The following is a 15,489-nucleotide window of genomic DNA, read 5'->3' as shown; positions in this document are numbered from 1 at the left end:
AGGTCACCACAGTACATACATGTTGTCGCCAGTGGTCGGCGGAAGGTGCACGTGCCCGTCGACCTGGGACCGGAGCGCAGCGACGCACAGATGCACGCTAAGACCGTAGGATCCTACGCAGTGCCGTAGGGGACTGCACCGCCACTTTCCAGCAAATTAGAGACACTGTTGCTCCTGGGGTATCGGCGAGGACCATTCGCAACCGTCTCCATGAAGCTGGGCTACGGTCCCGGACACCGTTAGGCCGTCTTCCGATCTCGACCCAACATCGTGCAGCCCGCCTCCAGTGGTGTCGCGACAGGCGTGAATGGAGGGACGAATGGAGACGTGTCGTCTTCAGCGATGAGAGTCGCTTCTGCCTTGGTGCCAATGATGGTCGTATGCGTGTTTGGCGCCGTGCAGGTGAGCGCCACAATCAGGACTGCATACGACCGAGGCACACAGGGCCAACACCCGGCATCATGGAGTGGGGAGCGATCTCCTACACTGGCCGTACACCTGTGGTGATTGTCGAGGGGACACTGAATAGTGCACGGTACATCCAAACCGTCATCGAACCCATCGTTCTACCATTCCTAGACCGGCAAGAGAACTTGCTGTTCCAACAGGACAAAGCACGTCCGCATGTATCCCGTGCCACCCAACGTGTTCTAGAAGGTGTAAGTCAACTACCCTGGCCAGCAAGATCTCCGGATCTGTCCCCCATTGAGCATGTTTGGGACTGGATGAAGCGTCGTCTCACGCGGTCTGCACGTCCAGCACGAATGCTGGTCCAACTGAGGCGCCAGGTGGAAATGGCATGGCAAGCTGTTCCACAGGACTACATCCAGCATCTGTACGATCGTCTCCATGGGAGAAAAGCAGCCTGCATTGCTGCGAAAGGTGGATATACACTGTACTAGTGCCGACATTGTGCATGCTCTGTTGCCTGTGTCTATGTGCCTGTGGTTCTGTCAGTGTGATCATGTGATGTATCTGACGCCAGGAATGTGTCAATAAAGTTTCCCCTTCCTGGGACAATGAATTCACGGTGTTCTTATTTCAATTTCCAGGAGTGTAGAAATTGTAACAGATCTACTAAGGAGACTGCCTACACTACGCTTGTCCGTCCCCGTTTAGAATACTGCTGCTTACCAGATAGGGTTGACGGAGAACATCGAAAAAGTTCAAAGAAGGGCAGCACGTTTTGTATTACCGCGAAATAGGAGAGAGTGTCACTGAAATGATACAGGGTTTGGGGTGGACATCATTAAACAAAGGCGTTTTTCGTTGGGAAGAATCTTCTCAAGAAATTCCAATCACCAACTTTCTCCTCTGAATGCGAAAATATTTTATTGACACTGACCTACATATAGAGAAACGTCCACTACGATAAAATAATGGAAATCAGAGCTCGTACGGAAAGATATAGTTGTTCGTTCTTTCCGCGTACTATATGAGATTTGAAAAATAGAGAATTGTGAAGATGGTTCGATGAACCCTCTGCCAATCACTTAAATGTGGTTTGCAGAGTATCCATGCAGATGTAGATGCAGATCCATAGTCTGGCCATGTCGCTCACGTCAAGGGCCTTGTTTGACTGAGTACTCAACGCTATAATGGGTAATTTTTCGGTGACTAATTTTTTGTATCAAAATTGCTCTCATGAGACTACACAGTATTAATACAGAGAGAGCATAGACTTTGTACTTAGTTAGTGTATATTTGTTGTTAAATAATGCATTGTGGAACTTATTAAATTCAGATTTGTTGTCATGTCATACTGTGCTAACTGTTTTCTGTAGTATCAGTGTATTTTATTACAGTATACTCTGCAGTAATGCTTAATCGTCGAAAATCACGTTTTGGTTTGCATATGTGTTAGAATGGAGTTATGAGCATTGGGGAAAATCGGTCAAATTATAACAAATAGCATGGGTGGTGGGAGTGCTTAAAGTCACGAAATCATTAATTTACAGTTTCTCAGTCATACACAGTACTGAGAAAGTGCAAGATCTCTTAACTTACACAAGCCTTCTGCAGAATACGATGTGACATAATTGTTGTTGTGGTCTTCAGTCCTGAGACTGGTTTGATGCAGCTCTCCATGCTACTCTATCCTGTGCAAGCTTCTTCATCTCCCAGTACCTACTGCAACCTACATCCTTCTGAATCTGCGTAGTGTAGCCATCTCTTGGTCTCCCTCTACTACTTTTACCCTCCACGCTGCCCTCCAATACTAAATTGGTGCTCCTTTGATGCCTCAGAACATTTCCTACCAACCGATCCCTTCTTCTGGTCAAGTTGTGCCACAAACTTCTCTTCTCCCCAATCCTATTCAATACTTCCTCATTAGTTATGTGATCTACCCATCTAATCTTCAGCACGCTTCTGTAGCGCCATATTTCGAAAGCTTCTATTCTCTTCTTGTCCAAACTATTTATTGTCCATGTTTCACTTCCATACATGACTACACTCCATACAAATACTTTCAGAAACGACTTCCTTACACTTAAATCAATACTCTATGTTAACAAATTTCTTTTTTCAGAAACGCTTTCCTTGCAATTGCCAGTCTACATTTTATATCCTCTCTACTTCGACCATCATCAGTCATTTTGCTCCCCAAATAGCAAAACTCATTTACTACTTTAAGTGTCTCATTTCCTAATCTAATTCCCTCAGCATGTTGTTGTTGTTGTGGTCTTCAGTCCTGAGACTGGTTTGATGCAGCTCTCCATGCTACTCTATCCTGTGCAAGCTTCTTCATCTCCCAGTACCTACTGCAACATACATCCTTCTGAATCTGCTTAGTGTACTCATCTCTCGGTCTCCCTCTACGATTTTTACCCTCCACACTGCCCTCCAATGCTAAATTTGTGATCCCTTGATGCCTCAAAACATGTCCTACCAACCGATCCCTTCTTCTAGTCAAGTTGTGCCACAAACTTCTCTTCTCCCCAATCCTATTCAATACCTCCTCATTAGTTACGTGATCTATCCACCTTATCTTCAGTATTCTTCTGTAGCACCACATTTCGAAAGCTTCTATTCTCTTCTTGTCCAAACTAGTTATCGTCCATGTTTCACTTCCATACATGGCTACACTCCAAACAAATACTTTCAGAAACGACTCCCTGATACATAAATCTATATTCGATGTTAACAAACTTCTCTTCTTCAGAAACGCTTTCCTTGCCATTGCCAGTCTACATTTTATATCCTCTCTACTTCGACCATCATCAGTTATTTTACTTCCTAAATAGCAAAACTCCTTTACTACTTTAAGTGTCTCATTTCCCAATCTAATTCCCTCAGCATCACCCGATTTAATTGGACTACATTCCATTATCCTTGTTTTGCTTTTGTTGATGTTCATCTTATATCCTCCTTTCAAGACACTGTCCATTCCGTTCAACTGCTCTTCCAAGTCCTTTGCCGTCTGTGACAGAATTACAATGTCATCGGCGAACCTCAAAGTTTTTACTTCGTCTCCATGAATTTTAATACCTACTCCAAATTTTTCTTTTGTTTCCTTTACTGCTTGCTCAATATACAGATTGAATAACATCGGGGAGAGGCTACAACCCTGTCTCACTCCTTTCCCAACCACTGCTTCCCTTTCATGCCCCTCGACTCTTATTACTGCCATCTGGTTTCTGTACAAATTATAAATAGCCTTTCGCTCCCTGTATTTCACCCCTGCCACCTTTAGAATTTGAAAAAGAGTATTCCAGTCAACATTGTCAAAAGCTTTCTCTAAGTCTACAAATGCTAGAAACGTAGGTTTGCCTTTTCTTAATCTTTCTTCTAAGATAAGTCGTAAGGTCAGTATTGCCTCACGTGTTCCAACATTTCGACGGAATCCAAACTGATCCTCCCCGAGGTCCGCATCTATCAGTTTTTCCATTCGTCTGTAAAGAATTCGCGTTAGTATTTTGCAGCTGTGACTTATTAAACTGATAGTTCGGTAATTTTCACATCTGTCAGCACCAGCTTTCTTTGGGATTGGAATTATTATATTCTTCTTGAAGTCTGAGGGTATTTGGCCTGTCTCATACATCTTGCTCACCAGCTGGTAGAGTTTTGTCATGACTGGCTCTCCCAAGGCCGTCAGTAGTTCTAATGGAATGTTGTCTACTCCGGGGGCCTTGTTCCGACTCAGGTCTTTCAGTGCTCTGTCAAACTCTTCACGCAATATCGTATCACCCATTTCGTCTTCATCTACATCCTCTTCCATTTCCATAATATTGTCCTCAAGTACATCACCCTTGTATAAACCTTCTATATACTCCTTCCACCTTTCTGCCTTCCCTTCTTTGCTTAGAACTGGGTTGCCATCTGAGCTCTTGATATTCATACACGTGGTTCTCTTCTCTCCAAAGGTCTCTTTAATTTTCCTGTAGGCAGTATCTATCTTACACCTAGTGAGATAAGTCTCTACATCCTTACATTTATCCTCTAGCCATCCCTGTTTAGCCATTTTGCACTTCCTCTCGATCTCATTTTTGAGACGTTTGTATTCCTTTTTGCCTGCTTCATTTACTGCATTTTTATATTTTCTCCTTTCATCAATTAAATTCAATATTTCTTCTGTTACCCAAGGATTTCTAGCAGCCCTCGTCTTTTTACCTACTTTATCCTCTGCTGCCTTCACTACTTCATCCCTCAGAGCTACCCATTCTTCTTCTACTGTATTTCTTTCCCCTATTCCTGTCAATTGTTCCCTTATGCTCTCCCTGAAACTCTGTACAACCTCTGGTTCTTTCAGTTTATCCAGGTCCCATCTCCTTAATTTCCCACATTTTTGCAGTTTCTTCAGTTTTAATCTACAGGTCATAACCAATAGATTGTGGTCAGAGTCCACATCTGCCCCTGGAAATGTCTTACAATTTAAAACATGGTTTCTAAATCTCTGTCTTACCATTATATAATCTATCTGATACCTTTTAGTATCTCCAGGGTTCTTCCACGTATACAACCTTCTTTCATGATTCTTAAACCAAGTGTTACCTATGACTAAGTTGTGCTCTGTACAAAATTCTACTAGGCGGCTTCCTCTTTCATTTCTTAGCCCCAATCCATATTCACCTACTATGTTTCCTTCTCTCCCTTTTCCTACACTCGAATTCCAGTCACCCATTACTATTAAATTTTCGTCTCCCTTCACTATCTGAATAATTTCTTTTATTTCATCGTACATTTCTTCAATTTCTTCGTCATCTGCAGAGCTAGTTGGCATATAAACTTGTACTACTGTAGTAGGTGTGGGCTTCGTATCTATCTTGGCCACAATAATGCGTTCACTATGCTGTTTGTAGTAGCTTACCGTATTCCTATTTTCCTATTCATTATTAAACCTACTCCTGCATTACCCCTATTTGATTTTGTGTTTATAACCCTGTAATCACCTGACCAGAAGTCTTGTTCCTCCTGCCACCGAACTTCACTAATTCCCACTATATCTAACTTTAACCTATTCATTTCCCTTTTTAAATTTTCTAACCTACCTGCCCGATTAAGGGATCTGACATTCCACGCTCCGATCCGTAGAACGCCAGTTTTCTTTCTCCTGATAACGACATCCTCCTGAGTAGTCCCCGCCTGGAGATCCGAATGGGGGACTATTTTACCTCCGGAATATTTTACCCAAGAGGATGCCATCATCATTTAATCATACAGTAAAGCTGCATGTCCTCGGGAAAAATTACGGCTGTAGTTTCCCCTTGCTTTCAGCCGTTCGCAGTACCAGCACAGCAACGCTGTTTTGGTTAATGTTGCAAGGCCAGATCAGTCAATCATCCAGACTGTTGGCCCTGCAACTACTGAAAAGGCTGCTGCCCCTCTTCAGGAACCACATGTTTGTCTGGGCTCTCAACAGATACCCCTCCGTTGTGGTTGCACCTACGGTACGGCCATCTGTATCGCTGAGGCACGCAAGCCTCCCCACCAACGGCAAGGTCCATGGTTCATGGGGGGGTCCCTCAGCATAACCAGACTTAATTCGACTACATTCCGTTATTTTCGTTTTGGTTTTGTTGATGGTCATCTTATATCCTCCTTTCAAGAATCTGTCCATTCCGTTCAACAGCTCTTCCAAGTCCTTTGCTGTCTCTGACAGAATTAAAATGTCCTCGGCAAACCTCAAAGTTTTTACTTCTTCTGCATGGATTTTAATACCTACACCAAATTTTTCTTTTGTTTCCTTCACTGCTTGCTCAATATACAGATTGAATAACATCGGGGAAAGACTACAACCCTGTCTCACTCCCTTCCCAACCACTGCTTCCCTTTCATGTCCCTCGACTCTTATAACTGCCATCTGGTTTCTGTACAAATTGTAAATAGCCTTTCGCTCCCTGTATATTACCCCTGCCATCTTTAGTATTGGAAAGAGGGTATTCTAGTCAACACTGTCAAAAGCTTTCTCTAAGTCTACAAATGCTAGAAACGACGGTTTGCCTTTCCTTAATCTTTCTTCTAAGAAAGTGACCCCATTAAATTACAGTAAATTACAAATTGATGATACTTTAGCGTCTGGTACTTCTTGATACAAAATGACTATGGGCAGCTTCCTTCTAAACATATGTATGTTAGCTGGAGTATGTGATAGGATATGCTTGGCTGTCATCTTCCCCTTCATGTAGTCCATTGTGCTGCAGAGGTGACCCTTCTCAACCACATTTACTGCACTTACAGTACGAAGCCACTGGAGATTCTCCACTTCAATTAATATTTAAAAGTTACCTACATTCAAATGTTTAGATCAGCTGGTGGTTGACTTTGAAACGTCCCCTTTGAACAATTGTACATGACTGTGCTTAAACTGACACACAATATTTTTAGTGCAACGCAGTCTGACTTTCAAAAATCCCTACAAAGGAATGGCCCTGACTAACATTAACCTGTACGTTTCACAAATCACTTACCTCACAAAAATCTTCGTTACTCGAACTACTGCAATACAGCGAGCGCCACTACTGCCAGCTAAATAAAAGATTCAAACTACTGAAAGCACTAACTACTGATAGGCATAGTTTGCAAATGAAAGATTTTAATACAGAAAGATTTTGATAGAGAACAAACAATGTATTTACCTTAATAGTGTTCAAAAGTCATAATATATATAGCAGTTCATGAAATCCAATCTTATAAATTATCATCCAGATGCCCAACGCTACAATGGCGAGTACTACAACAAGGCCAACCAGCCACAGACTGCAAACAGCACAGCCAGTGGTTTTCATACAGAACGCTACATGGCGTTACCAATATAAAAACCTAAAGAGCCTACTTACATAGCCCCCATGCTTCCCACAAAAAAAAATTTCAAATTGTTTGGGCACTGGCCAATATATATTTGTTAAAATTTTTCCTAATTACAATTACAATAACAAATAAATCAAATACACACACTTATTGATGCAATGTTGGTCAAAACCTAAGATTTTCTCACAGTCCATAAAAACAGTCCTGATCATTCATCACAGTAAAATTGCAGTGTTTTTTTCTCAAAGTCTGAGCAGTAAAAGAGATTCCACACAAAAGTAGTGGATTTCTATACAGTCTTGAAGAAGTAGTGTTGTCCTTCCAACAGAAAGACAGTGCTGCCTCTTGACATGCAGACAGGTAATGGGCCACAACAGAGCAAACCCACAGCAGAGTCAGTCGAAGTTTAAGAATATTCGTAGGTAGGTCATCACAGAGCAGACCCACTGTAGTCCTGGTAGAGATTATGGTATTAGTGGGCCATCAGAGGTGCAGACCCACTGCAGTCCTTGTAGAAATAATGGTGTTGGTGAGTCATCAAAGGTGTAGACCCACTGTAGTCCTTGTAGAGATGGCTAGCAGCCATCCGTTGCGACTGTGCAGGTGCACAATCAACATCGAAGAGTCTTGCGGGGAAATAGCAAGTCCATAAACTACCACTTGTGCATGCACAAAGTTTCTGGAATTCTCCTTAGAGGTAGCAATGCTGTTAATCAGTCCCTTGCTGAATTATTAACACAAGTCCAAAGACTATCAGTCCCTACTTCTCACATACTGTCCATATACTATGACCAACAGAAACATGTGCAGTGAAATGTAACTTACAAGTTACCTAATTTGATGAACTGGTGCCAATTACAGTTTTATAACATAAGAATACAATAATAATGGTACAAAATACATCATTAAAAACATAACAATACAGATAACATTTGTAGTAATAGGGACTTTAAAAAAGAATAGAAATTAACATATACATCAGTGTTACAGGAATTATGACAAAAGCAAATACATAAAAGGTTTGAATAACTTTCGACACATCAGCTTCACACGTGAGCATTAAAACAAAACAGAACAAATAATGTCTAAACATCTTTACAAAGTAAATAATATAGTATTAGAAAAATTCTACAACATAACAACATCAGCTAAACACATAAAAACAGGAAAAGCACAAATACACAAAGGAACACAAACACATTGAGGGATAACACAAAAGGAAAGGACAGGGTTTGTTTTACTGCAGTATTTCGCATGGAGATCACCCTTCGTTCATCATTATTCCCAAAAAGACATATCTAAGCCTGCTTTCTGTATTCTATTCACATCCTCTTTCAAATATAGTTTTTCTCCACTGTACACTACTTTTTTGGCCAAACCATTTTCTTATAGCTTCTCAATGCATTTCTTCCAATTCATCACAGTTAGTTTCCTATATAGTCCACCCTGTTAACCTAACTTAAATCTACTGAGCTCAGATATATATACCAAGGGACGAGGCAATGCAGCAGCACATAACAATTAACACAAACAGCAATGACAAAAAAAAAATGCAAATTGGCAAAGCAAGCAGCAAACAAAGCAAATGCAACATTATCATTAATATGAGTCAATGTGCAGCAAAAAGAAAAATAAAGAGGTAGTAAAGCTGGCTTAACAAAGTGAAATTCAGTAGCACTATGCCTGGCACACAGCAGCAGCAAATGCAATAACTTATACCTAAACATGACAAAGCTCAAGCAGAAAAAATATTACAGTAAAAACGGCCATCTGTAATACCTATGTCACATCTTAACACTAGAGTGATGCATCACAAAAACTTACTCTGCAAGAAAGTTACCAAGTCATTAAAAAAATTATTTATGCTATTACTGTGATGGGAAATGTCTATTTGTGCTCTCTTTTCTACAAAAGAACAACATAAAATTATTCTTTACTGCATCTGTAGACAGAAAATAGTGATATTAGTACATCTATTGAATTTTATTTTAACCAATGATGCAGTGCAGCTAGAGACTAGCTATTGAACAAAATGAGCAAATATGTACAAATGAAGGCATGAACATCATTAGCCATATGGCATTTCATAAAGTAGTAAAAAAAATCTCTCAACTAGAAAGCCAGCAGTCATAATCAGGTGTGTAGACATAAAATATTTCTCGTCATTTCATTAGGCATTTCAGTAAATATCATAAATTAAGAGCTCCGCAGTGTAATCATATGTTTTCAAGTTCGAGTGTGTCGTATTTGCGATGCTTTCTACAAACAAATGTCAATAGCGAGGATAATGGCCTCTTTTTTTGCCCCACCTAATGGCTTTTTTTGTCAGACGACAATCTCTCAGCTGGGCGCCCAAAACGCATTACGTCAAGGTGACTTACCTTTCTTACCGGAATATTTACGACACCAGTTTGTACTACAGTGACAGTTTGATTCAAATAAAATTTCACAGGTCGCATTATTTGCACTACAAATCTGTAGAAACAAAATCCTATAAATATAACAATTTCCAAAAAATTTTCGCCATCATTGTGATACATTCACGCATTTACACACATTTCATAACTCTTAAAGTACGATTCTTGGTTTCCAACATCCTTTTTCACAAACCAAAGTCCCTAACCACTACTCATTATTCCTTGCTTTATTACACATATACATATTCGTAGACACTTCTTCAATATTTCATCATAATAAACACATGGTCATCATAATAATATCATAACATCACAGTCAATTCTCAAAATCGATGTAGCTTCCTCCAATAATTTCAAAACCTAAAAAGAATTCTCTGCTCATTTCAATAGTGTCATCTACCTCAAACGTACTTTAAAAATCATGATCTCATACCAAATACATCATTCAAAGCTCTCATAGTATCACACTGGTTCCGAAAAAAATATGAACAGTTCACACAGTACAGACAAGATACAGTTTCATAAGTGTGAAGTCATCCAACTGTGTAATTGTGTAAACATATGTCACTGATGTAGTGAAAAAATGTTTGTCTTTATCTGTTAAATGATCAGACAGCTGTGTAATGTATGTGCTAGAGAAATATGGTACCGATGTGTAAAGTTGTATAAGCAAATACCATATTAGCTAGGGCTCCTTGTGCTTGCCAGACACATGGTACACAAAGTAGTTGTGTACCCCCCTGAGGTTTAATGTAATTATACCCTCAGGTGTTACAGATTACAGCAATGGAATGAAATGTATCACGTAAAACATTCTTTGTAATTCAAAAATCTTGAAAAATGAATGGCTTAAGTACAAAATTAATGTCTCAAATGCGTGTCCTGTAGCGCTAAATGTGCGTCTTGCTGTAAGATAATTCTGTGGAAGTGTCGTAATTATCGTCCTCTGTAAGCAAAGTTCTGCTGAAGTCAATGTACTTACCTCATCATAAACGGAAGTGAACTGCTTTGCGTATAGATATCGTAGTTATTACGTACCTTACCGTGATCAAGAAAGTACTATAATGTAACGTATTGTTGTGCTACAAAAAAGGCTGTCTCATTGTAGCTATACCGCAAAAGTTACTACTAAAACATGTTTTACTTTCCAGAATAATACAGAAAAACTGTGCAGATATAAAACAGATACACCGCAAAAGCAACAATGTAAATTGTGTCACATATTAGTAGCGTCGTGATATAATCGTGTAGCTGTCACATAAACTAACCACTGTGTCATCTGGTATCTCTAAGAAAGTACTTTAAATCTAGAATGTATTTTCAAGTAAACCAAAATGTTGCATTAAAATCTCATTAGGAGTATATGTTCTAAGTATGTAAGCCTGATAGTCGTTACGTAATCGTGCAACTAACAAGCAAGAATGGACACACACAATAACACTGTGGCGTCTGTTCACTATAACAATGCACTTGTAAATACTGTCTAAATATATTCCCTAGGTTCTACACTGGATAGTGAACTTCAAAACATTGTTGCATGTTAACAGTTTCTCAGTCTGACAAAGCATACTAGTAATGTAAAGTGAAAAATTTTATAGTAAAGACTAATTTAATAAGTAGATTATCTCTCAAAAAACGGTTTTACATGTGAAATGTGGTGCAATCTTTTACTCTTCCTAGTACGCAGAGTTTCAGTTTCAACGCAATTATCATGTGGTTACGTCGGTAAGGAACACTGGAATTTTTCTCAAGGTTAGCTTATGTTATTTTTCTCAAGCCCAGCCGGCGCACATGGCTGCCTGTCGGGGCGAGTCATTGTCTGTTTCTTTGTTGGCGCCCGTCGTCATTAGTATTAGGAGACCTAACTTCTACAAATTCAACTTGTCGAGAGTGCCCTGCTCTGTTTGAATCTCGCCAGTTCTGATGCAAATCAAGTCTGTCGTTACGATTATATCGTCTGTCGTCATGTCGGTAGTTCCTGTAGTTTCTTTCTTGTCGGGTAAGTGGTGAAGAATTTTTTCCTGAATTATCAGTGCACGGTGGACTGTTGCGTCTGAAGGTATTCAGTCTCCCGTGATAATAATAGTTCTGGTTGCCATTTTGTCTGTTTCTATGATTGTCTCTGTCATGTTCATTACTACGGAAATGCGATCTTTCTCTGTAACTATTACTACTCTGCCAGTGGTTGTCATATGGGTGGTGTCTGTTTTGGTCACGATTTGTGTTGTGAGAATAGCCTTGTCGTGTCCAATTATTGTTTCTTTCATCGTGGAATTGCGACGGATGTGACTTGCATTTGTTGTGTTCCTGTTTTCGCGTTCCGCGATTGTCTGTGCAAATTTCTAATTCTTGTATGAGTCCCTGAAAATCTTCAATGTCGTCTTTGCAATGTCCTGCCAAAATAATATATCGTAAATGTTCAGGTAATTTGATTAAGCGAATGCGGATGAGTTCTGACGGGCTGTATGGGTTTAACAGGTAGTGATTCTTGTGCAACATGTCTTCAAAATATTTCATGAGACGGGAGAATTCAGATTGTTCAAAATGTTTCATCATTATGATGCTATGTTTTACTCGGTCTTGTGTAGCTTGAGACCAATATGATAAGAGGAAGGCATGATAAAATTCTCCTTCACTGTGACAATCGTGAATGACCGATCGCATTCTTATAGCTGGTTCATTCTCCAAGTAGCCACACACAAATTCTAATCTGTGCTCTAATGACCAGTTGGGAGGAAAACAATGAGAGAATTGATGCAGCCATGCTCGTGGATGATTGTCGTTGCCAGAATTCTTAAATGTTTTGAATTTACATGTAGTAATGAACAGCTTATAGTCAAAATCATCGTGTCGGCGAGTCGCACATCGCTCATTGTTATTTCGTTTCGGCGGTTACATCTCAAAATTCAATGCGCCTTGCCAATTTCTTTCATAATTTCCGAAGTGTCCTTTGTTATTATTTGGTGGTTGTTCCGTATTTCTATGTCCCTCTTCCAGTAGTGGAGGCGAGTGTCCTCTGAAATATGTAATTCTTGTATTACTTGTGCCAAATGATCTTGTGTTTCCCAGATTTCTCTTTTGTACTGTGTATTGATTTGATTTTGATTTTCTTTGAATTTTCTAATTTGTTCATACTCTTCTGTGTCAGTGAAGGCTACAGGTCTTGGGTCATTCAGATCATCATCTACCTTTGTAGATAAGTTAGTGAACTGATCCGAAAGTTCGGCTACTTTCTCCGATAGTGAACACATTTCTTTTTCTGAACCAAGTTTCAGAATGTCCATTTGTGTTCAAATCGAATCTACTGTGTCCTTTAAGTTTTCCTGAGTTTTTGCAAGTTGCGTAACCGAATCGGTAGATGCAACTGAGTCAGTTTTAGCTTTCAAGGTCTCATGATTTTCATGAACAATAGTTTGCAGTTGTTTTATGGCTGCTTCGTGATTCTGTAATGCATTTTTATGCCGCGAAAAAATAGGTTGAAAATGCTCACAAATTTGTGTTTTTATATTACAGACTTTTTGACATTTCGATTCAATGTTATGTAACTCATTAGTTAAATCTTCTCGTGTTTTTTCAAGCGTGGTGTCTAACTTCCTAAGATTTTGTTCCATTGTGTCTAACTTTTGAAGATTTTGTTCCAATGTGTCTAACTTTTGAAGCTTTTGCTTTGTTTGTCTTTGATTTTGTTTCATTTGTTGCATTAATTGCAATAATAATGTATTAGTGTCTGGAATCTGTTCCTCTATGCTTTTCGGCAGTGAATTTGCACCGGCAACATTCACATTTTGACAAGCAGAAAATGTGTGAGGACGCAAAACCTGAATCTACAGTATTTGCAATATTGTGTTCTGTCATTTCGGATTCCTGAGGCGAGCTGTTGCGGACCAATCCATCGATAATGCTTCCCTGTTCACTGCTTGTTTCATTGTCTACACCATTATTTGCCTCCCGCTCCATTTCCCTATGCACAGCTACCAAATTACTACTTTGAATGTCTGTTAATTCATTACACGGTGATGCTGATAAGCTACCCTCGTCGTCACTATTATTTCTCAATTTACTTTGGAGCCTAATGTTACGTTTTTCACACGCCATTATTGTCACAATATTTCACACGATAACACAGAAAAGTACAATTTGAAGAGCAAAAATAAGAGAACAGGTTAACATAGCACTGAAAATAATATCTAGTTAATTGCAAGCGCAGCTGCGAAATACTTGGTGCAAATCTACATGCATGCCACAACTGTTTTACTGTACAACAATGAAAGACTACAACTACAAAGGAATTCTCTGTACAATTACGCGCTAGCAACAAACAATAGCTACACTAATTACACAAACTACAAGAAAAAAATCAGAAGCTTCCAGTGAGGTATCCTCAGCTAAGGGTCGACATACGAAACGTCCCCTCAGAAAAATTATACATGACTGTGCTTAAACGGACACACAATATTTTTGGCGCAACGCAATCTGACTTCCAAAAATCCCTACAAAAGAATGGCCCTGACTAACATTAACCTATACATTTCACAAATCACTTACCTCACAAAAACCTTCATTACTCGAACTACTGCAATACAGCGAGCGCCATTGCTGCCAGCAAAATAAAAGTTTCAAACTACTGAAGGCATAGTTAGCAAATGAAAGATTTTGATAGAGAACAAACAATGTATTTACCTTAATAGTGTTCAAAAGTCATAATATATATAGCAGTTCATGACATCCAATCTTATAAATTTCAAAACTCCGCCATTTTTTTCCCCACATCCACCACTGCTGGCGGTTCACCTCCAACTGTGCAACGCTATGCGCTGTAAACATCCTGCTGCCCAACACTACAATGGCGAGTATTACAACAATGCCAACCAGCCACAGACTGCACACAGCATAGCCAGTGATTTTCATACAGAGCGCTATGTGGCGTTACCAATAAGAAAACCAAAACAGCCTACTTAGAAATTATTCGTGCTAGTGAATAACAGTATTCTGGCACCGCTTACACTATGTGATCAAAAGTATCCGAACACTCCCAAAAACATACGTTTTACATATTAGGTGCATTGTGCTGCCGCCTGCTGCAACATACTCCATATCAGCGACCTCAGTAGTCATAAGACATCGTGAGAGAGCAGAATGGGGCACTCCGTGGAACTCACGAACTTCGCACGTGGTCAGGTGATTGGGTGTCACTTGTGTCAAGCGCGAGTAAGCGAGATTTCCACACTCCTAAACATCCCTAGGCCCACTGTTTCCGATGTGATAGTGAAGTGGAAACGTGAAGGGACACGTACAGCACAAAAGATTACAGGCTGACCTCGTCTGTTGACTGACAGAGACCACCGACTGTTGAAGAGGGTCGTAATGTGTAATAGCCAGATATCTATTCAGACCATCACAGAGCAATTCCAAACTGCATCAGGATCCACTGCAAATACTATGACAGTTAGGCAGGAGGTGAGAGAACTGGGATTTCATAGTCGAGCAGCTGGTCATAAGTCACACATCATGCCGGTAAATGCCAAACGACGCCCCGCTTGTTGTAAGGAGCGTAAACATTGGACGATTGAACAGTGGAAAAACATTTTGTGGAGTAATGAATCACGGTACACAATGTGGCGATCCGATGGCAGTGTGTGGGTATGGCGAATGTCTGTTGAACGTCGTCTGCCGGCGTGTATAGTGCCAACAGTCAGGCGGTGGTGTTAAAGTGTGGTCGTGGTTTTCATGGAAGGGTCTTACACCCCTTGTTGTCTTTCGTGGCACTGTCACAGCACAGGCCTACATTGAGGTTTTAAGCACCTTCTTGCTTTCCATTGTCGAA

This window comes from Schistocerca gregaria, chromosome 7 (genome assembly GCF_023897955.1).
Source record: "Schistocerca gregaria isolate iqSchGreg1 chromosome 7, iqSchGreg1.2, whole genome shotgun sequence".
NCBI lineage: Eukaryota > Metazoa > Arthropoda > Insecta > Orthoptera > Acrididae > Schistocerca > Schistocerca gregaria.
The sequence above is the reverse complement of the archived record's forward strand: the minus strand, read 5'-3'. Positions refer to the sequence as shown.